Raw genomic sequence first — 24,633 nt, 5'->3', positions numbered from 1 at the left:
ATAGAGTGACTGTTTAATGCAAAGGGTGGGTTTTAAAAGTCCAAATACTGGTTAAATACATCAAAAAAAATATTTCCTCTACTTCACGGAAATTCGTTTTTCATGGGTGGTCTTGGAATGTATCTCCCACAAAAAATGAGGGATAAAGTTACCTTACATTTCCCTCCACCCTTGCCTTCCTTTCCCACTATATTGTCACTTGTATTTTATATTTTGATATTTTTTAATTAAAAAAACCAAAGAGAGAGGGAAAGTCAAGGTTTCATCACTGAAATGTTTAAGCCAATATGTAGCATCTCTGGGGCATCAGAATAGTAAATTAGTTAGAAACATAGAAGTCTGACGGCAGAAAAAGACCTCATGGTCCATCTAGTCTGCCCTTATACTATTTTCTGTATTTTATCCTAGGATGGATATATGTTTATCCCAGGCATGTTTAAATTCAGTTGCTGTGGATTTATCTACCACGTCTGCTGGAAGTTTGTTCCAAGGATCTACTACTCTTTCAGTAAAATAATATTTTATCATGTTGCTTTTGATCTTTCCCCCAACTAACTTCAGATTGTGTCCCCTTGTTCTTGGGTTCACTTTCCTATTAAAAACAGTTCCCTCCTGGACCTTATTTAATCCTTTAATATATTTAAATGTTTCGATCATGTCCCCCCTTTTCCTTCTGTCCTCCAGACTATACAGATTGAGTTCATTAAGTCTTTCCTGATACGTTTTATGCTTAAGACCTTCCACCATTCTTGTAGCCCATCTTTGGACCAGCATTCTATATAGCGGGATCATAATCTCCCTCTTCCTGCTTGTTATACCTCTAGCTATGCAGCCAAGCATCCTACTTGCTTTCCCTACCGCCTGACTGCACTGTTCACCCATTTTGAGACTGTCAGAAATCACTACCCCTAAATCCTTCTCTTCTGAAGTTTTTGCTAACACAGAACTGCCAATACAATACTCAGATTGAGGATTCCTTTTCCCCAAGTGCATTATTTTACATTTGGAAACATTAAACTGCAGTTTCCATTGCTTAGACCATTTATCTAGTAAAGCTAAATCATTTACCATATTACAGACGCCTCCAGGAATATCAATATCAGTTGCATATGTGCAATGAACTAAGTCCAGTTAATGAAACCAGTAGAATGTTAGGCAACATTTCCTAACAGTAAGAACTATTCAATAGTGGAATCAGTTACTGTGAAAGTTAATGAGTTTCTTTTTGCTCCATAACTTCAAAACTGAGCAAAGATTTATCAACAATGTTTTTATTTACCTACATATACCGACCAAGAACTTAGTATTGTCAATATTCCTTTCAACTCTTTTACCCCCAACCCTTCTACATTTCTTTCTCCTAACATTTGATTAAATCAAATCAAATCAAATATATTATACCTAAGGCCAGATACAAACACGTGTTTATAAAAGATATAGTATCTATTAAAAGCAATATTATATATATATATCTCCCCTTCCTCCCCCCTCTCTCACACACACTCTTGTTGTGCCATATCTGTCATTGGATGTTGGTGATCATGTTGACAATTCTATTTTTATCAGCAGTGCTGCTGAGTTTTCTCCAAACCAGTCCCTTAGATTTTGATTCCATGGTGTTCTTCTTTTGCCTCTTTTGCTTTCAATCTTTCCAGAAAAAATGTAATAAAAAATAATTAGGAACAAAGATATTGAAATAAATCCAAGCAAAATTCCATTATAAGAACTTCCAAACTTAAATAAATAAACTGACGTGAGGGGTTAGCTTTGACTCCTTGTTTAAAAGAAAATAACATTAGATGGAAATCACTCCCTACCTGGAAATTTGTTCAATGCAGGATATCTAGGTACCTGTCCAGAGTTCTTATCTAGAGAATTATATATTAACAGAATTAGCCTGCAATGCTGTACACCTATGTCGTTAGAAATAATTTTCCACCTTAACTATCTTTGCTTAAAAAGAGTGTTCTTATTTTATACACCATACTAAGCCCCAATTAATACCTGTGCATTATTGTTCTTGCCAGTAGTTCCTAGAGGGGACACTGGACTTCTTTTGATTGAGTAAGGGGCATGCATTTGATTGAGTAAGGGGTGCGCATAGTTCCTAGAGGGGACACTGGATTTCTTTTGATTGACTAAGAGGTGTGTGCCTACCGTCCCTCTTATTAGTACTCATCTTGTGTATATAAACAGAGTTATATCTATGTATACTATCAATACATACTTGGCATAATAAAATAAATAAATAAATACAATAAAATAAGAAAAGGAGAAAGGAGAAATGTGGCTCTCATTGACTTGATCCCAATGCCTATAGTACTTTCAGTGCCTACAAGTACATCACAGCAAAACAACATGTGGGGAGTACTGCCTGAGTAAATTTTATTGCAATCCTTGAGTAAATGGGATTATACAGAAAAAAAGATACTGTAATAAAATGAGCTAATAATTGATTTGATAGGCCCGGTCATGTCTGACTGATGCTCGTTTTTGTCTCACCCTCGTTAATTGTTGTGTTCTCACACTTCCACATTCTTATTCTAATTGCTGGCATCAATATTTGTTTTCAAATGCTGTTTACTGCCTCTTGATATTTAATCTTTTTGAAGTGTTTGCCAATAAGGGTAGAAGCTTTATGGAGTCCCATCATTTATCCTTAGGAGGGAAATCCTTGTGAAGATTTGACACTCCAAGAGAACATGACAAATCCTCTTCTACACCATTTATTCCCATCATCTGAGAATCCTGGAAAGTGCACTTGTCTACATCTGCTATACATTCTTATTTCCAAGCAAACCCCTTCTATACAATGACACACAAAATATGATCTATATTTAGATGAGAAAGAATGTTCAATCTCTTCTGTAGAGCTGTAGAAAACAACAACTGTTAATTTCGCTGCAAAAAGTCCTTGGCATATGTTTGCTCACCCCAGTTATCTGTCAGGGTTGATTGTTGAATGAATGATATTGATGGTTTTTTTTATTAGAATTTTAAAGATTGTTTCTTAATATATTATTTGTATTGTTATTATTGTTTATGCTGTGAGCCACCCCGAGTCCTCAGAGAGAGGCGGCATACAAATCCAATTAAATAAATAAATAAATAATATAAAATGCAATTCTTCACCGAAGAAAGTGAAAGTTTGTGATTTCCCTTAAAACAAGCAAGCATGCTGTATTCCAAGGGAAGAAACCTTTAACGTGCAGTCTAACGGTGGAAAGAAGGCCAGAGTGATGGAGTTGCTCTTCTGAATTTGAAACTGAATTAAATTTGTTTGGCAGGATATTTGGATACTATCATAGTGAGGTTGGAAGAGACCTTGGAGTTATTCTAGTCTGTCCTTCTGCTCAAAAAGGAGGTTGAAGAAACTAGGAAGGAGTGGGTTCGCTGCCTCCCATGCCATCTTTGCCATGTGCAGTGGTAAAAAAACCCAGAAACAAAAAAGCTGAACCAAGATGATGCCGGAAACTCAGCTTCTGCGCATGCTGAGAATATTTTTTTTTAAAAAATGGGGAAAAATGATTTTTTTAAATTAAAAAGATGGTGGCACCCACACACTGGCTGTGACCAGACCAGGTCAGTGTCACCAGTGGGTCACTACCAATTCACTCAAACTGGGAAAAACCCACACCTGGAACTAGGTATGTCTCGTCAAGCGGTGGGCTATGAGCCAGAACGCTAAATTGCACTCGCCACCGTGGCTGGTAAGTTCTTGCGGGGCCAGTGCGATTTTGCTGATGCACCTGTGGAGGCAGCAAAAGCATGCATGGAGCTGCAGGTGTGCCCATGTTTTTGCATGTGCAGAAGCAAAAAGCCCTCACTGAAACATGGGCACACCTGCGGCTCTGTGAGTGATTTTGCTGCCACAGGTGTAGCAGCAAAATTGCACTGGCCCCACAAAAACTTATGAGTTGTGGCAGCGAGCACAATTTAGCATTCTGGCTTGTAGCCCACCGCTGGCCTCGTCTAACAAACAGAAGGACTAGGTAGGATGCAATAGAAGACTTCCAGGACTGGAATGATTATCATAGGATTGTGACCTGAGGCACAACCCTGTGAGACCTGAGGGAAGGACAAGAAATAATGGGTGGAAACTGGTTAAAGAGATATCCAACCAGGAATTAAGGAGAAGCTTTCCAATATTGAGAACAATTCATCAGTGGAACATCTTGCCTTCAGAAATTGTGGGTGCTACATCACTGGAGTTTTTGAAGAAGAGAGCGGGCTGTCATTTCTTCAGGATGGTATAGAGTCTCCTGCTTGAGTAGGGGGTTGGAATAGAAGACCTCCAAAACCCTTTCCAATTCCATTATTATGTGTTCTATTGTGCCTAGAATAATGTCCACACCAGAGGTGGTTTCCTCCCAGTTCATCCGAACTAGTAGCAACCTGCTAGTGATTTCACAATGATGACACGGAACTAGTTTGATTGGTGCCAGTCCATGGTCACTGCCATCTTTTTAATTTTTTTTTTTGGGGGGTGGTGGTGTCCCTTCTGCACATGTGCAGAAACCAAATTTACAACACTGCGAAAGCGTCATGATCTTGTTTTTGGCTTTTTTAAAAGTTATTTTTATATAGCATTAGCATTTAGACATATATACTGCTTCACAGTGCTTTACAGCCCTCTCTAAACAGTTTACAGAGATTCAGCCTCTTGCCCCCAACAATCTGGGTCCTCATTTTACCTACTGAGATTCGATCTGCCAAACTGCTGGCAGATGGTGATCAGCAGAAGTAGCTTGCAGTACTGCACTCTAACCATTGCACCACTGAGGCTCTATATTTTGGGGCACTGCACATACTATATGTGCACATGTGAAGGGTGTGCGCGCATATGAAGTATGACCACACAGCGTGGGAGGAAGTGAACTGGCAGTGAGATAAGTTAGAAGCCAGCCTTGGTCCATACCTTAAAACAGTGTTTCTCAACCTTGACCATTTGAAGATGTGCGGACTTGAACTCCCATAATTCCCCAGCCAGCATTGCTGGCTGGGGAATTCTGGGAGTTGAAGTCCACACATCTTCAAACAGCCAAGGTTGAGAAACACTACCTTAAAAGTAAATTGATGCATAATACCATTCCTAGATTATAATGTAATGACATGGAATTGTATTTTCCCCAATATAGGGTCTATTTTTATGCTAATAGGGGATTCACTCTTTCCTTTAGATTTTTCAACTTTCATTCAAGGAGTTTAGGGTAACCTGCTAATAGTTACTTTAGTTTTATTCCTAGAACCACAGCATGAAGATGCAATTAACCACAGTTTCTCAGCTAAAGTTCTCCAATGTGTGGGTTATTTAATGTCTACTTTTATATATGCATCAAAGGACCAGAACATATACATAAACGCTCATCTCCCCAATTCTCATTTTGCAATTAACTTAGCATTGTCTTACCAAATGTCCCTCATGGCTCTTGTGTTATATACAAAGAGAGAAAGAGAGACAGACACATAGATGCTCAATACACTTTGGTTTTGTAGGTTAAAGCTGTTTTGTTTTAGATGGTTAAAATAATAAAATAATTCATAGAGGAGTATGCCTGAAGCACATTCCTGTGAAGTTGTTTGTATTAATTGAAATTAGTTTCCTCAGAATTGCTTGCAAGTCATCTTTGCAGCCAACTATGTGGGTTTTTTTACCACCTTGATGAAACAGATATGTAGTTTAGAAGTTTTATAGAGACAAAAGAATACAGAATAGTCAGAAAACCTCAGATTTTCCATGTTTTTCCCCAATCATAGTTCTGTATCTACTTTGACTATGAAGTCCGTACATAGATATTAATATTTGATTGAAAAAGGTTAAGTATCATCATGAGAGCGCAAAGTTCAGTTCTTAGATGTTAAACTTGAAATTTCTACTGAGTTTTTTTACTTAACAACAAACTTCCATGTGCATGTTAGCTAGGGTAACCTTACATCATGCAAAATTTCCAATATCCTTTTTTATAAAAAATTCTGAATGTATATGCCTAACAGCTTGTTTATTTTGAAAGTTAATAACAAGGTAACAATACCATAAATAACTAGCTTTATTCCTTGCAAGAAAGCTCAGGGAAAGATTTTTCCCTCTCTCTGAAATTTCTAAAAACAAATGATACTCCACAGTACATTGAAAATGGATCTTCTCAAAATGCCTGGTGAATAAATGTCTACCCTTAGTAAGAGGCAAAACTCTTCTCTCACTAAGACAAAAAGTAGTAATATTCTAAGTGGGTTCCCACAAAGCCATCTTGGAAAAGCTGCAGGGACAGCATCATTTGAGTAGCAACATCTATATAGGTACTGAAGAAGATGTAAGGGATTTTTAAAGATTGCACAAATCTTCAATAGCATTTTTACCAAATAGCAAATGGGAAAAGATCCTAATATCTCTTATTATGTCTTTACATTTTGTATTGTCTTTAGCTTAATGAGCTGTTTACTTTTCAACGAATTGCACCCATCTAAGAGAGTGCCTTAATTGATGAAATTGTTACAAACTTCCATGAGAAATAAAACTTATTACTGTATTACTGCTAAGGAGACCAGTATAAATTCTATAATAATAATAATAATAATAATAATAATAATAATAATAATAATAATAATATTGAAATTCCATTGTAACGAAAAATGCTAAATGTGCCATCAATTCTTTTCCTTATAAGCAGAACAGGGAATATTGAGATGAATGATTACTCTTTAGAAGGGCTGTTGGAGGAAGGGTAGACTTAGCCCTGAGCCACCAATAGACAATATCTGGACTATGAATTGCAGAAATGCTCATTACCCTCACAAGAAATTCCTTTGCTACCCAAAACAGGATGTGCTTTATGCCTCTAGATTATAACACATATCAATTATCTTACACCATAACCTACCAAAGGAAGAAATAAAACTCCAAGAACATTATTAAAGTTCACGCTTCAATTGTAAATCCATCTGGACAGCTACACAGAGCAAACCTTCCTGTATTTGCCATTTAACCAGTTTTTGGAGTGACTGACATGTTCTAATGAGCACCTAAACAATGGAAGGAAGATTCCAGCGAGAGATAATACCTTTCTCTTAAAAGGGCAGCCTAGGAAAGTTTATAAGTGTGGTTGGTTGTCTGAGTTATCTTCCTGTCTCTGAATGATAATCTGTTTTGGCATACTGAAAAGGAACTAGGCTGATATATATATAACAAATGGCTTTATGCTTAGAAGCAATTCACGCTTGTTTCTGAATTGCGGAGACAATGAGAGAATCATGGTTTGCTGTACAGAACATTTTAATTAGCCGTTTTCCATACTTATTAAACTTGACAACTTGCTTTGGGGCAAATGTCTGCAACTTCAGGAGAAAAGACAAACTAAAGAAATTTGTTTAATAATAATAATAATAATAATAATAATAATAATAATAACAACAACAACAACAACAACAACAACAACAACTGTGATCAGCAAAGAGTACATCCAGAGGACCAGAAAAATTTTGAAGAGCAAACTGAATGGTGCCAACACTATCAAGGCTATAAATACTTGGGCCATACTTGTCATTAGATACACAACTGGCATAGTGAACTGGACTCAAGCAGAGCTGGACAACTTGGACAAGAAAACAAGAAAATTAATGATAATCCATCATGCACTACACCCCTGCGGTGATGTTGACAAGTTGTTTACCAAGGAAAATTTACCAAGGAAAATAGGTGGCAGAGGACTTTTGCAAGTGCAGCAGACAGTGGAAGAAGAGAAGCATGCATTAGCTGACTATATGAAGGAGAGCAAAGAGTCAGCATTGATGGAGGTCAACAATAGGAAGCTTCTCAGGGTGAAGCAAACTAAGGACCAGTACAGAAAAACTGTAACTCAATGTCGTATGGACAGTTGGTGGAACAAAGCATTGCGTGGCCAGTTCTTGGAGAAGATTGAAGGCAAAGTGGATAAAGAAAAGACCTGGTCATGGCTTACAAGTGGAACACTCAAAAAGGAGACAGAAGGATTGATACTGGCGGCACAAGAACAGGCCATTAGAACAAATGATGTCAAAGCCAGAATTGAAAAATCAACAGATGATCCAAAGTGCAGACTCTGTAAAGAAACAAATGAAACAATCAATCACATACTCAGCTGCTGCAAAAAGATTGTACAGACTGACTACAAAAATAGACATGATGATCCACTGGAACTTGTGCCGGAACTACCATTTCCCAGTGGCAAAGAACTGGTGGGATCATAAGCCCGAAAAAGTGGTCGAAAATGAGCAAGCTGTTAGTATATGGGGTTTTTTAAATCTTTAAATATTTTAATTAATTGAATTATTTATGATTTGTTTTACACTTGTTGTGAGCCGCCCCGAGTCTTCGGAGAGGGGTGGCATACAAATCCAAATAATAAATAAATAAATAAATAAATAAATAAATAAATAAATAAATAAATAAATAAATAAATAAATAAATAAATAAATAAATAAATAAATAAAATAATAAGCAAAACTACTGTGGGACTTCCGACTTTATGGTCTACTTTGTCAAAAGCCTTATTGAAATCCACGTAAACCACATCAACAGCATTCCCCTGGTCCACTAATTTTGTCACTTTGTCAAAGAATGCTATAAGATTAGTCTGTCATGATGTCTTTTTGACAAACCCATGTTGGCTTTTGGAATGCTGTCATCTGGTCCACTAATTATGTTTTTGTTGCTTTTTGTTGCTACTTTAATGGCCTTTATCTCAAAATGTTCAGAACTATTGCCCCCTCCCTCCCCACAACAAAAATCCCCCACTGCCTTAAGAAAGTACAAAAGATTCATCTCATCCTGATCACTTATTTTTTTTGAACTACTGCCATCTGGAGATGGTACAGGATGATAAAAACAAGGACAAATAGACTGAAAAACAGTTTCTATCCCAGGGCAATAAACCATATTTAATTCTATGGTATAGTGCAATATTGGGTTTTAAATTTCCATTATACAGAATGTAAAGATATAGAATGTTTGTGGTTTTATTTTAATAGTTATAATGTACACTGAATATGAGGCATTTAAATTTGTTGCCTCATATGCAATGACAATAAAGTCAAGTGGGTCCTCTTTTTACCGATCTTGGGAGCATAGATTGCTGAGTCAACCTTGAGCCAGTCGGGATCAAAATCCTGGCACAGTCATACTTCATTCTAACCACTGCACCACCACAGCTGATGGATGGATAGATAGATGATAGATAGAGGGACAGACAGACAGACGAGATAGATAGATAGATAGATAGATAGATAGATAGATAGATAGATAGATAGATAGATAGATAGATAGATAGATAGAGTCAATCTGCAAAACTTCATTCTAACCAGTACGCCATGACCCAGTGGTTAGAACAAAAGTCTCTACTAACAAAAGTCTCTAGTTCTCTGATAATAATGTTTAGAACTTTTCTTTCATAGTCACATTTCCCCCACAATATGGCTCTGTCCAAGTTTGTCTAAGTATTTTTGATCTCCCTACATTGCTTTCAGAAGCCGTCCTTTCTGCATAGTTTTATGCATTTAACGGATTTCACAGGTAAAGTTTGAAAGGCTGCTAATATATTCAAGATAAGCTTCTTTTCCCTCATGGTATATCTTTGATTATTGTGCTTTTCTAGGGCAAGGCTTGCAATATCATTACAGTGTCCAATGTTATATAATGAGGCAAAATTAGTTCTTTGACAACAAACTGAAAGTGTTTTCATGAGTCTGTAGGATAAAACTTATTCAGGGCACGATACCACAATTTAAGAAAATAGAATGCAATCTACATTTTAAAAAGAAATGCCAAGCTAAATAAATCAGAAACCTCTCATTTTTACTCCAAAAATGCTTGTATGTTTCACACTACAACCAATTAATAATATTTCTTTTAAAAAAAGAAACACATCAGAGCCTCTGAAAACAGATAGCAATTTCATCATGGTGTGACTCTAGAAAGAGTGCAGAGAAGAGCAGCAAGGATGGTTAGGAGTCTGGAGGTTACAATCCACCAATCTGTTACAACCATCTTGATAATTGTAGTCCTTAGGGGAGTGATAGTGAACCTTTTTTCCTCCAGTGTCAAAAGAGTGTGTGTGTGCTATTTTGTGCATGTACAAATGCCCACAGCCATAATTCAATGCCTGGGGAGGGTGAAAACAGCTTCCTTCTCTCCCCAGAGGCCCTCTGGAGGCCAGAAACAGCTTATTTCCAAACTTCTGGTGGGCCCAGTAGGCTCATGTTTCTCCCTCTCCAGGCTCCAAAGGCTTCCCTGGAGCCAGGGGAGGGTAAAAACGACCTCCACTATCCCTCTGGAGGCTCTCTGGAAGCCAAAAACGCTTTCCCGGAGCCTCTGTGTGAGCCAAAAACCAGCTGGTCAGCACACACATCCACGTTGGAAAGCAACGGCTCACGTGCCAGCAAATATGGCTCTCCCTGCCACCTGTGGCACCCGTGCCATAGGTTCACAATCACTGCCTTAGGGAGTTGGGCAGCATATAAATTAAACTAATAAATTAAAAGACAAAAGATTTATACGATCTGAAGAGAAACCAGAATATTGGAAGAAAGTTAAAGATATTATCAAACAAATAATAGGGGGGAAAATACCATTAAAACCGGAAGTTGGACCGAGATGTTTCCCGAGTCCCCTCATCCCAGAAGGGGTAACCTTGCTCTCCCCATTCTCTGCTAGGCCCCTTCTTCACATGGACCGCCCAGCAGTGGTGATGGAGAGGAAGAAAGGGGGCTGCAGGCCCGCAGCAGCCACTAGCATTGAGGGGAGAGTGCTACACAGAAATTGGAGCACACAGAAACGCCGCCCTCTTCTCTCTCCCCATCTCTATGTCTGGGTGATCCCTTGCAAAGAAGGGGGCTAGAGGGGAGGGGAAGAGCGTGAAGTTGCTGCTTCTGCGACAGGGGAACCGGAACACATCTGGGTCTACCTCTCCTGGCTTCGCTTCCTCTTGCAGCCACCTTTTGTGGGCCACTTTCAGGACATTTTCAGGACATTTTCAGGACATTTGGGGGGCCATTTTCAGGTCATTTGGGGGCCATTTTGGGGCCATTTTCAGGCAATTTCCAGGCCATTTTGGGACCATTGGGGGGGGGGTTATAATTTTTTTTTTCCCTCCACACCTTACAGAAATTCACATACCTTCAAATTAGAATACAATACAATAAAAATTCTTATTAATTTATATTTTTGGGTTTAATTTATCATTGATCTTGTGCTACCTCCTTTTTTCTAATTTCGTCATCCAGATTTCAAAGATTACCTAGAACATTTTGCATGCAAAACAAGTGATCTACGTGCAAATTGCAGCACTTAAATGAGCTAAATTCATTAAATTGATTAAAACAAAATTTCATTTCATTCTAATCTCCACGTAACAGGAATTCTTGAACATGCTCAAGTGTGGGATCTCTTATAATTTATCAAAGAAAGCTATAGTTAATTATAACTCTATAACAATATTACTTTTTAATTAATTTCCTTATAAAATAACATGTCTGCCTCAAAACCAAGAATAGCTTCCTAAATTAAATAGGCGTGGTCTTAATGATTTAAAGAACTGCAGTTGTTGATTAAAAGTGAAGAAACAACATCAAACATTAAGCCAAATGTCTTCAACTCCCGTTAGCATTTCACAGACTCAAATGGCTCAATTTTCTTAAAAGCAGCACTTCAATAGTTTTCTTTTTAATATTTTAATACCCTACTTCTAGCTGAGCAGATGCCAGTTAATTAATGTGGAATTTTAAAACAGCATTTCACTTTTACTCTTCTGGGTAAAGGAGTTAAACTGTTTACTTATAAACAATTCCAACAGAACTTAAAAGCACCAGGTGTTATGAAATCAGAGACATAAAAGTCTATTCACAGATTACTCTCAAAGCCAAGGATGTTGTTATTTGTTTTTAAATATGTATTTTTTTTACAATTGCAAATTTATGTAGGGGCATGTTCTCACTATTTAAATGTGCTGATGGTATTGTGAAAGACACACCTTTTAAAACAATGGTGAATGTTCTCCAAACTGCAAAGAAGGATTTCAAAAACAAAAAGAATCCATAGAGACTCTCAGAGACTAAAAGGTAATAGTAATAATTTAAAATGTCATGTGATAACATTGCTCACATGGGAATAGGAAGAAATAAAAGGTTTATTTTAAAGGAGGGGCCAAACTTAAATCTGTCTCTCTCCTAATGTTCTCTTTAATATGAGCATAAAGCTAGGCAGAACGAACAGCCAAATATATTTAATCTGGTGTGGAGGAAAGAGCTCATACTCTAAGGAATGGAAATCAATAGCTCACAATCATTTATTCCTCATCAGAAGATGATTTGAGGAGAATGTCAAAGCCACCCTTTGCTGCTGCGCAAAGTCAAATCATTTTACCTTTATTTTTCCACCCGTTCCGTTAGCTACATGAGGTGACCCTTGCAAGGTGCTGAAAAATCAAATACTTTTACCAGAATGGCTTTTCTTGTTTTTCTGATGTGCTCTGGAAGAAAGCTTATATCTTCTAGAGCCTAGAAGAAGCAAAATAAAAAACTTTCTAGTGGGCAGAATTAAGGAGATGGGAGAAATTAACAGCAGGCAGAGGAGTGGGAGAGGGAAAGCAGTCCTTTTGATTCACCGTTCCAATTTAAAAAAGGAATTATCTCTCAAGGGAAGGTGACATACCCTTAGCACAACCCGACGATGCTTTGCTGGTTTCAAAAAATGCCTTGCTCCACCAGCACTTTGCCACCTGCTCCTTGGGTGTACTGTGAAAACACGACAGAGTGCCATCTGTTGAGGGGTGGCAGAGAGAAGAGGTTGGTCTTGTCTGTACTCCAGGGGAAATGACGGCATTTAATCAATCTGCTTGCAATTGCTTTATATGATTAGTGTGTAATGATTCGGGTAGGTCATTGTCACGGACAACTTTCTTATTAGTGCATTAGACAGCTGCAATTGCACAAGGACCCCATGTAAGGATACAAGTGTTTGGGTGCTTTGAGAAAGTATCAGAAGACTGACAAATGTCCATCTAATACAGCCTCTGCAAAGAGGCAAATAAGAGGGAATTAAGAGGCAGAATCCTTGTCAACATCTTCTTTTTTAACGACCACATAAACCCTTGCGAGGTGGGGTCTGGGCAGAGTTGGCAGAGTGTTTAATGGCTGTACACCCTTCCTGTTGCCAATGTGGAGGTTTTTTCAACAGATATATTCTCATTGGCCCAGAGAGGGAAATATGTGCCTCTCCCTAAAATTGGACTCACAGCCTCCTGATTGTGAGATGAGAATTTCACCTCTAGGCCACTACACCACTTAAGAGGCAGCACGAAGCCCAGAAAATAGATAAGGAATAAATTTCCAGCAATGGCCTTGAAGACACTTCAACCTGATAAAGTTTGGCATCATTTGGTTTCCTCTAGAAGAGGCAATGCACTTTGGAAGATGGAAAGGTACAGAATCCAGAAATTTGTGGAGAGTATCCTAGATACGTGCTTTAAAATCTAGAATCAAATCAGATTGGGTGACCTCAACTTTCACACTTTCTAATCCAACACTCTATACATAGCAGAATTCCTGTATCCCAGTGAGGCCCAAACAGACAGATGTTGAGGAAGGAAAAAACAACCAGTGAGTAAAAGGGCAAAATGGAGAAAAGTGGTGTACCATTGTAGTGTTGGTTTTTGCTGTGAAACTAATTCATTTTGATAGGGCCCCAATGGAAGTATATGTCAGGTGTGCTTCCTTTCAAAATCGAGGGGGGGGGAAATCCAACTATAACGATAGAGAAGAATTTTATTAGATAAGAACGGACAGCGACAAAATGAAAGCAAGATCTGAGGCAAAAGGTGTGTAAATTGATATAGAAATAATCCCGAATTCCTCCCCTTTAACAGTGTTCCAATACTTGTGGGGCTGCTACAGAGAGGAGGGGGGTCAGACTGTTTTCCAAAGCACAAAAAGGCCAGGCAATGAATAATAGATGGAAACTAATCAAGGAGAGATTCAACCTGGAAATAAGGAGGAATTTTCTGATGGTGAGAGTGCTCAACCAGTAGAACAGAAGTTGACTGCAGAGGTTGTGAGACCTCCAAATTCCAAAGAGAGATTGGACTGCCATTTGTCCGAAATGGTGTAGGAACTCCCGGCTGAGCGGGGGGGGGGGGTGTTGGACGAGATGACCTACAAGATCCCTTCCAACTGTAATAATAATCTAATCTAACACACACACACACACACACACACACACACACACACACACACACATCCCTTCATCTGGTAACTCTGCATATGAGCATGCTGGGAACAGGCTCCAGCTGTTCACTAATATCTGACTCCTAAGGCAGCTGATAAATGTCAGACGGCCTTGGCCCCGTCTCTGCCTCTGACACAGAGCCCTCGTCAGAGCCTTACCCAGACTCCAGAATTGGCCCATGTTCCTCCCCAACCTCCTCACTGTCCGAATCTGCTGCAACGGCCCTTTCCCTTCCGCCTGGTTCTCTAAATCTATGAAACATTCAGAGCTGTTTTGTATTCCTTACACAAAAACCTCAATGGATAGAAAACATAAATCAATGTAAAGAAAACATAATTAAATGAGTAGCCAAATCTCCACTCACCATATTAAATATTTCCACCTCTTCTAGAAAGCACTGGTATCAGAGTAAGAAATTTGTTTATTGGAATAGAACTAGTAAACTCATTTTAAAATGTAATGTTTGAAATATGCTTTAAATTTTTGATGCTGTTTCAATTTTTGACAGGGGAAAATTTGCATATACTAATAGGTATTTACCACACAAAATGCACAAACTTATTTTGTTTTTGTACAAAATTCACTTACCATGCCGCACAACAATATGATGGCCGGGCTTTGATTTAGCCTGTTGAATGAAGCCATGCTTTGTAAACTGTAGGTATAAAATTATGTGTGGTTGCAAATAATTCAACACTCTATAATTAAGTAAGATTTGCCGCTTTCTTAATCCTGGTAGTGCTACCTAATCCAGGTGCTGTTTAGTTTGTTGCTATAAGGTGAAAAATAGGAAATTCAAAGCAGCTAATATTCTTTTTGTACAAAACAACCTTGAAATAGTCCTTGAAATGGACACTAAAATATTTTCAAATGGAAAATCCTCCCCATAAAGTGCAGTGTATGTGACTGTATTTTCCTTGGCTCTTCCACCCCCAAAGAAATTGGGTGTCACTTCAGGAAACAAACACAACACTTTTAAGATCTTGAGGAAGAAGAAGGGGAGAAAACCCATAATCTGAATTTGTTAAATTTCTCAGCACCATCATAAACATTCAGATTTCACATCTCAACTTACTTGCAGACGCCTGCCAAGGAGCTAATTATAGAAGCCTTTTTTGGTCTGAAACACACTCTTGCATTTTTAACAAGCCTTGAAAATAATGAAGAAAGCCGTCTTTTCACCAAGCTTTCCGATAGGTTACCTGCCTCTGTGTTTCCTAAAATATAAGCTACCTTATAAATTGGTAATGTACTACACGTGTAGGTCATGTCACAGGTGACTGGGATAAAATGCCTGGCCATATGGTGGACTTAGCAGTCAGCTCATCTACATCCTCTGTAACCAGGCAACCTGCTGGATTGCAGTCTCAGCTCAGCTAAATAACAACCAGCCCTTAGCCCTGGGAAAAAAAAGAAAAAGTATTGATATTCCAAGTGCCCGTCTGGTTCCAATCACAAGGGGAAAACACTGGCACTAATTAGACACACTGAAATTGGGTGCCCTTCACGTTTCCTCCGACATTGAGGGTCATTGCTCATTTGTCCTAACACTGGGTTCCACACCAAGGCAAGGACATCAATCTCAGTTCTCCAGATGGTTAACTCCTTCATCAGCTGTTTCCTCAGCCTTAGATATAACTCGACCAAGTTAAAACTTGTATGGCAGACATCCACAAAACTTCACGCACTACAGATGTAAAAGAGTTAGGCACTTTAGGAACCCATATTCCAAACTCCAGATTTTTTATTTATTTACTTATTTTGTCATTTATAGGATTATAGACAAAATATAGACATGATTGTTAATATATAAGGTATACAAGCATGGTTATGAGTACATGGTATTTTCTGAATGCATGGGGACAGTAGGCCAGGGATGGTAGGCATGCCGGTGCATTTATGTACGCCCTTTACAAACCTCTTAGGAATGGGGTGAGGTCAATGATAGACAGTCTAAGGCCCTGGTTCCCAATGTGGAGCCCACACCCCACAGGGGGGCAATTTGATTTTTAATAGGGGCAAATGGAACCTTCTTTAAACCAAGTTAATGGCCTCTTTAGGCTTCTTCCACATGAGGAGTTCACTTTTTGAACACTGAGACTTATATGTCACAGCGGGGGGAGGGGGGAGTCATGAGGATTTTAGAGATGCTTAGGTGGGGCATGGGCAAAAAAAGGTTGGGAACCACTGATCTAAAGTTAAAGTTTTGGGGGTTTGGGGAAGAAATTACAGAGTCCAGGCACTGACCACTCTGTTGCTGAAGTTGAATTTTTTGCAATCAGGTTTGGAGTGGTTATATATATTTGCTTTATATCCTCTAATGTTGCTTAGGTTTGTATCTATTATGTACTCCTGTATTATTGTGGTTGAAGATGAAGTAGTCATTGACAGGTAGGGCACTGAAGCGGATAATTTTGTGATCGAATGTGGCATAGTTCTAAATTTTCTAGGCCCCAAATTTCAAGTCTGGTGGCATAAAGTATTCTGTTGCAAGCAGAGGAGCAGAGTACTCTTCTCATGAAATATCTCTGGACATTCTCAATTGTATTAATGTCCAATATGCAGTGCGGATTCCAGACAGATGAGCTATATTCGAGAATTGGTCTAGCAAACATTTTATATGCTCTGGTTAAAAGTATAATATTACCAGAAAAGATTCTAGGCTTTTCTTCTCCATTGTTGGAGTAACTGGGCCATCATCTTTATGGTGTAGAACAGATGTGGGAAATAGACCTTATTGTTTTTACAGAATTGTAAGAAGACAAGCTAGCCTGTGAAGAAAATATATCATATGTTTCTAATCTAAGGTGACCAGACATCCCACTTTTGGTGGGACAGCCCCGCTTTTTGCCAGTTTGTCCCACGTCTTGTGGGTATTTTAAAAAGTGCTGATTTTATGACATACCAGCCTGTGGCTTGAATGCAGGCAGGGGATTGCATTGGAGCTGCTTGTTGTGCGATAACAAGGCTTGAAGCTCAGCTTCCACAATGGGGGGCTGAGATGGGTACGAGGGATGTCCCAGAGGCCCCAGTGGTGATGCTGATGAAGAGGCGTTTATGCCACTGATCCTCAGCCTGCCTGGCTCATCACTGAGCAGCTGACGCCATGCCCCCTTGCAGGAAAAAAGAGAGATGTGATGGGTGAGGTGGCTGGTGAGTCCCAGGTGGCTTCCTATAGAAGTTGAAGCAGCGGATTCACCATCCTGGCCCACTTCTTTGTCAGGCGCTCCTACCACTTGGGGGTTCATTGGCAGCATGCCGGGCGCTCTGTCGATGTTCCTGTTTGGCGGCTGCATGAAGCAGCATGTCTACCAGGTCCGAGCGTTGTGTGTGAGAGAGAGATAGACTAAGAGAGAGAGAGGGAGAGAGAGAGAGAGAGAGAGAATGAGAGAGAGAGAAAAAAGAGAAAGAGAGAGAGAGAGATCTCGGAGGATTGGAGAAGAGACTGAGGCACAACCCTCTGGCGTTCCAGAGATTTTTCAGTCATGCCTGCCCTCCCCCCTGTCAATGGTGTCCCACTTTACCAAAATTATAATCTGGTCACTTTATTCTAATTTCAGGTGCTAGGCTGAAGGTTGGGAATTGTACGTAGGAAGGCCTCTGCTATGCTACAACCAGTCTGAACCAGAATTTATTGATATGATACTTCCTTTAGAGACAAGCCCTAGGAAATAGGACCACGAAAGGAATGGGGAAGATAGAATTAGAGTAGTGGGAGATGTAATCAGGAGCGGAGATAATGTATTCATTTTAGACACTTTGGTTACCTACTGACAACATGATTACTAAGCCAAAGAGGAAAAGGTAGGAGGTAAATTTGTAATAACATTAGAGAATATAAAGCAAATATATTGATGATTTAATGTGTGTCCATTGTACCTGTGTGTATATGGTCCACCCTCTTTGCAAAGTGAAGAACAAAATTACCATTGGGTTTTTTTGGAAGTCTTGGCTGGTGATTGTTTATTTCAAAACTAGACAACGAATCCCACCAAAGAGGTGGGGAATGACTGCCCCCTTTATAACTTGTACACTTCAGCTCCCAGAATTCCTGAGCCAGCCATGGAATAGGTGGCTCAGGAATTCTGGGAGCTCAAGTCCACAAGTCATAAACGGACCATTGTTCTCTACCCCTGGTGTAGGGGGAGAGCTGATCTTTGCTGACACAACAGTTCCCTTTCTACACTGGCAACACATCAGCATTATAAAGATATTGAAATTTAATAACTGTAGATAAATTGTTGGCGTCTCACAGTGTCACACTAATCAGCTCAGGGAATGCTATCTCCCCTGTGCTGGGGACTCACTCTCCCTTCCGCCTTCTCGGTGGCAGAAATTATCTTTCACTGTTTTTCCTTCTTCTTGTCAAATCCTGCTAACTGCCATGTTACCGTTCTATGACAGATGGCACTGCTGGAGGAGAGAGCAAAAAATAAGTAAGAGGTAACTGGTGTGCCACAGAACAACAAGAACGATGTTTGTAGGAGTCGAGGTTTGTTAGGAGTCTTTTGAAAGGAATTGCTGCTAATTTTTAATCTCGTCAACAAGTGTTTTTTTTTTTTAATGCAAAATGCTTGCAGGAGTTATGGATACAACATTTGTATATTGTTTGTCATTACAAGTGAGCTTTGGGTACCTTGATGATTTTTCAAAACGTACTCTGGGAAAGCCCTGGCATTTGCTCAGGATATTACTGGGAAGTTCAGAGTGATAAATTTGTCCATTCTCACCAATCTCCCGTGTCAACGGGAAGCGACAGAATCCCAGAAAGAAACAGACAGGAGGAAGCAGATCCTACAATTTCCATATGGTCTGTCATTTGTATACACCACAGATGGCACTTGCACGAATGTGGAAATGTGCCATCAGTCTTTCATAGACTAACTGATGTGGAAGTGGATTTCTGGCTGGGTTGTTGTTTTTTTGTTTTTTTGTTTTTAGTATTATTCATTTATTTACAACTCATCTTGTGGCTTAAGTTTGCAAACATGAGAATGTCCGCTATCTTTGTAGTCACAAAATGAACTCTTGTAAGTCGAAGACAATCTGCAAATAAGCCAATACCATGTTTTCCCCAAAATAAGACCCTGTCTTATATTTTTTAACCCTGAAATAAGCACTCAAAAACCCCATTGGGCTTATTGTCAGGGGATATCTTATTTTTGTGAAAACAGGTTAGGTAGGTAGGCAGACAGACAGACAGACAGATAGATAGACAGACAAAGATAGATAGATAGATAGATAGATAGATAGATAGATAGATAGATAGATAGATAGATAGACAGACAGACAGACAGACAGACAGTCAGACAGACAGACAGACAGACAGACAGACAGACAGACAGATGAAAGATAGATAGATAGATAGATAGATAGATAGATAGATAGATAGATAGATAGATAGATAGATTCTATGTTCCCCACCAAAATAAGACCCTGTGTTATATTTTTTTTGAACCCTGAAATAAGCACTTGGCCTTATTGCCATGCATTCAAAAGGTGGATTGGGCTTATTATAAGGGGGTGATTTATTTTGGGAGGAGCAGGTTACTTGGATTTAAACTAAAAGATCATGGAAAATGCTTTAGTACTCACAGATACGACAACCTGTGAAATGTTTGTATGTCAATATTCACAATTGGCTTGTCTAAGAATGGTCCATTGTCCAGGGTATTTTGGTTAAAAATTCAAGTATTGACTTATATGCAGATGGGCATATCCACAAGTATGTATGGATATTGCAATACACTAGGGATAAAATATAAGAGGACCAAAGCTCACACTTAACTATTTAAAATTTCAGACTTTTCATTTGGGCTTTTTTCTAAACTGTAAATATCAAACTATGATAAAATTGTTTCCATGAGGATTTAATCCAAATCTTTTGTTGTTGTTTACTTTTTTTCACACTATTGTCTAATCCATGCTGTCCTTTTTAAGGTACAATGCAGACACGATACACAACATTCTAAGTCTAGAATTTTGAATGGAGCCACTGCGATGCCTTAAGGATCACAAGAAAATTTGTCATTTTAATGTCTTGTTTTTATAAACATATAGAACTATTTTCAAAAGTAAGAATTGCACACACATTTTTTAAAAGCCAATGGCTTCATATCAAATGTCAACAATTCACATCATGTCTACCCAAAATCTAGGGGAAAGAACAACATCTGAAAGCTGCCAACAAAACAAAATACTTTTGCTTTCCCCCCACAAATATCAGGATATAACATTGCTAAACCCCGAGGGAACAAATAAGAACTAGCACTTTATCAAATTTTTAACAATTCATGAGTTTACCACTGAAAAAGGTAGTCCAAAAATCTTGGCTGATAGTAATGAAAGTAATGTTTAGAGTTTTTCACCTTGAAATATACTGGGAACATGGCATGCATTTGATCAATCTGAACTTGCTGAATCTAATCTAATCTAATCCTCAATTATTTGCACTGAACGGGGAGAATTAGCTATGGACAACAAAGACAATCCTGCATCAGTAAATTCCAGAAAACCATCAACAAATTAATCCAAAACAAGTGGATGAATACACATGTTACTCTGGGTTTTAAAAATATGTGCATGACAAAAATAAAATAATATGCTTGGATTAACAACAGGGGTGGGTTCCTCCCAGTTGAGACCTGTTTGCCTGCACCAGTAGTCACATTGTGGTGATGTCACAATGACGTCACTGATTCAGTTAGGTTGGTGCTGGTCCGTGGGTGCCGCCATCTCAATTCTTCTGAGCATGTGCAGAAGGAGAGTTTTGCTACCTGGTTTTCATATTTTTCTCTGTTTGTTTTTTGGCACGGCACATGCGCGCAAAGCATGGACGCATGAGGTATATCCACATGGTGTGGAGGAAGCAAATGGGCAGCCAGGTAAGTAGGAACCCACCCCGATTAACAAGTCCCAAAAAATAATCATAGAAACATAGAATTGATAAAGTGCATCATACAGTTTTCTGTTATAACATATTTTCATCATAATTTTGCCTTTCAATCTGTGTGCATGCTAGTAAAATGAGATTTAAGAATTGTAAGAATTAAAGCATAGTAATATGAAAAGAAGTTTTATACTTACAGAAAGAATGCTTCGCTCCAGAAAACTGTAACTTCCACTTACATTGGATTTCTCTATGGTTTCCTAGAATAAAACACAGAATGCAATGTATTATTTCTTTTCATACTATCTTTCCCATGATTTCCAGACTCTTAGAGCACTTACGTTTAAAGGAAAACTTACACACATAAAAGTTTTTAAGAGGTTGAAATATTAAAACAGATTGTCATAGAATACATCTCAATATGGCAACTGCATTATTAGCGATTAGAAAATAGAGATAGAAAATAGAAAATAGGGAAATAGTATATTGTATACTATTGATACATAATAGAATACATTATAAGTATTCACATGTAAATGTTAGAAATTGAAAAATTATTATTATGCATATGTAAACTGTATTATTATTGTTATTAGCATTGTGTATAAAACACTTAGACCCAGACAATGCACTGTTCACCAAACACATATAATGTTAAAGAAAAAAATGACAAATAAAAGTATATAAAGCACATGATCTCATGGGATAATTAAAAGCAATTTCTGAGCAGAAGGAGAGAAAAAATGTCTGAATTAGCAGGGACCCATTCATATGTGTGTCTCATTACTGGTAAATGTGTCAGTCTTCCAAGCAATGAACTAATAGAAAGCAGAACTCTGAGGCAGGCAAATTCCTCAACCCCCCCCCCCAATTTATTGGACACATCATATTGGCACAACTGGTAAAAACCAAGTCTGAAAGTTCCCATGGCTTTCACCTAATTAAAAAGTGAAACTTTCCCCTTTTCACCAAGTCACAAGTCATACTGTCCAATCAAGGTGTTGTCCAGTTGCTTGGTTATTTCACTCCTGCTCTGGCTAGCCACCTGTGAGAATGTCCTTGGTAACCCACAGGAAAACTTTATTGTATTGGCTACAAAACCCATCTAACTATTTTACCTCTCCCTTTCTGGTGTGTCTATCCTGAAGCCTTCCAGATGTTTTCAGCCAGGTTCACTTCAGGGTTGACAAAAGGATGACTAAAGATTTCACTAATCTACATTGTTTAAAATGAAATATTCAATTTGCACTTAACAATTCTATTTTTATATGCCAATGCAACAATATGTTTCCCAGTGGTTTCCATATTCCAGTCAATGTGAAAATAGAAGGAAGTTTAAATCTTTAGACAAATGGGAAAATATTTTTATTCAAAGAAAATGTATAAAAAAATATCTTGGAGAAAATAAATATCACTGGTCCTGTCAATGGAGATTCTCTATCATTCAGTTCAGTGTTGTTCAAAAAACTTTTTTTCCTTTTATAGCATCTATGGAATATCTATTATAGCTTGTTCCATAAAAATCAATTTCCAGAGGCACACACAGATGACTGAGTCAGCCTCCATTCAACTCTCCTCGAGAGCACTGATGTTTTGGGGCTGTCACTGGGCAACACGGACTTTCAACTCCCTCCAAAGGTTTTCTATAGGGTTGAGATCTGGAGACTGGCTAGGCCACTTCAGGACCTGGACATGTTTCTTATAAGCCACTCCTTTGTTGCCCTGGCAGTGTGTTTGGGATTATTGTCATGTTGAAAGACCCAGCCACATTTCATCTTCAATGCCCTTGTTGATGAAAGTAGGTTTACACTCAAAATCTCATGATACATGATGCCATTCATACTTTCATGTACATTCTGGTCCCTTTGCAAAGTCATCCTGGTCCCTTTGCAAAGAAACATCCCCAAAGCATGATGTTGCCACCCCCATGCTTCACAGTAGGTACAGTGTTCTTTGGATGCAACTCAGCATTCTTTCTCCTCCAAATATGACGAGTTGTTTCTACCAAACAGTTCTACTGTAGTTTCATCTGGCCATGTAACATTCTCCCAATACTCTTCAGGATTGTTCAAATGCTCTCTAGCAAACTTCAGATGGGCCTGGACATGTACTGGCTTAAGCAGGGGGATATGTCTGGCACTGCAGGATCTGAGTCCATGGCGACATAGTGTGTTACTGATGGTAGCCTTTGTTATGTTGGTCCCAGCTCTCTGCAGGTCATTCACTAGGTCCCCCTGTGTGGTTCTGGGATTTTTGCTCATCTTTCTTGTGATCATTTTGACCCCATGGGATGAGATCTTGCGTGGAGCCCCAGATCAAGGGAGATTATCAGTGGTCTGTGTATGTCTTCCATTTTATAATTATTGCTCCCACAGTTGATTTCTTCACACCAAGCTGCTTGCCTATTGCAGATTCAGTCTTCCCAGTCAGGTGCAGGGCTACAATTTTGTTTCTGCTATCCTTCGACAGCTCTTTGGTCTTCATCATAGTGGAGTTTGGAGTGGGACTGTTTGAGGTTGTGGACAGGTGTCGTTTATACCAGAGGTCCCCAACCGCCGGTCCGCGGACCGGGACCGGGCCGTTGGGGCTTTTCAGCCGGTCCGCGGCGCCAGGGCCCCCTCGGCCTTTCCGCACCACCAGCGGCGCTCCCCCCGCCAGCCAGCCAAGCCCCGCGCCCGCCGGAACCGGCTCCTCGCTCTCCCCCCGCCCCCCGCCGCGTTTGCAGGAGGTGGGGAGGGTTGGGCGGCCCGCCAAGGCCAGGAGGGACGCCGCTGCCCCCCCTTCCCTCTCTCCGCCCGCCGCTGCGCCTCCTTGACGCCGAGAGGAAATGCCGGCAAAGGCTTTCCTCAGCGGAGGCCGGCGAAGGTGATATTGAATGTCGGGGGAGAACGGGTGGTTGCGCGCGCTCCCTATCTCCCTGCTAGCCCACTCGGAATATTCAAAATAAGAAAAACCTTTGCCGGCGAAGGCTTTTCTTATTTTGAATATTCCGAGTGGGCTAGCAGGGGGATAGGGAGCGCGCGCAACCGCCCGTTCTCCCCCGACATTCAATATCACCTTCGCCGGCCCCGCCTCTCCTGCAAACCCCCTTGCTGAGAGCCCGGGGCAAAAGTGCTCTCGCAAAGGTGAGGCGGGCAGGGCGTGCGCGTCATCGCTGAGAAGAACGGAGAGAGAACGAGAGTGAGTGAGAGCAACAGACAGCAAGATAGAGAGAAAGTGAGAAAGAGAGAGTGAGAAAGGGGGGGAGAGAAAGAGATAGCAAGAGAGAGAACAAGAGAGAGAAAGAGCGTGAGAAAGAAAACAAGAAAGAGTGAGAGAGAGAGAAAGCAAAAGAGACAGAAAGAAAACAAGAGAGAGAAAGTGAGAAGAAGAGAGAGAAAGAGGGGGAGAGAGAGAGAAAGAGAGAGGGGGGAGAGAGAGAAAGAGAGGGAGAGAGGGAAAGGGGGAGAGAGGGGGGAGAGAAAGAGAGAGGGAGAGAGAGAGGAGATAAAGG

The 24,633-nt window shown here is 39.6% G+C and overlaps 1 long non-coding RNA gene across 1 annotated transcript in view; it reads right to left on the bottom strand.

Moving 5' to 3' along the window:
- The window catches only part of LOC139172082 (uncharacterized), a 562,252-nt gene that overhangs the window by 260,993 nt on the left and 276,626 nt on the right, over positions 1–24,633 (bottom strand). Inside the window, exon 2 of the long non-coding RNA XR_011559835.1 lies at positions 21,338–21,400. This is a non-coding gene — a long non-coding RNA (uncharacterized lncRNA). The remainder of the gene's footprint in view (positions 1–21,337; positions 21,401–24,633) is intronic.

Source organism: Erythrolamprus reginae, chromosome 9 (genome assembly GCF_031021105.1).
Source record: "Erythrolamprus reginae isolate rEryReg1 chromosome 9, rEryReg1.hap1, whole genome shotgun sequence".
Classification (NCBI taxonomy): Eukaryota; Metazoa; Chordata; class Lepidosauria; order Squamata; family Dipsadidae; genus Erythrolamprus; species Erythrolamprus reginae.
Note: the sequence above shows the minus strand (reverse complement) of the source record. Positions and strands in the feature narration are given on the sequence as shown.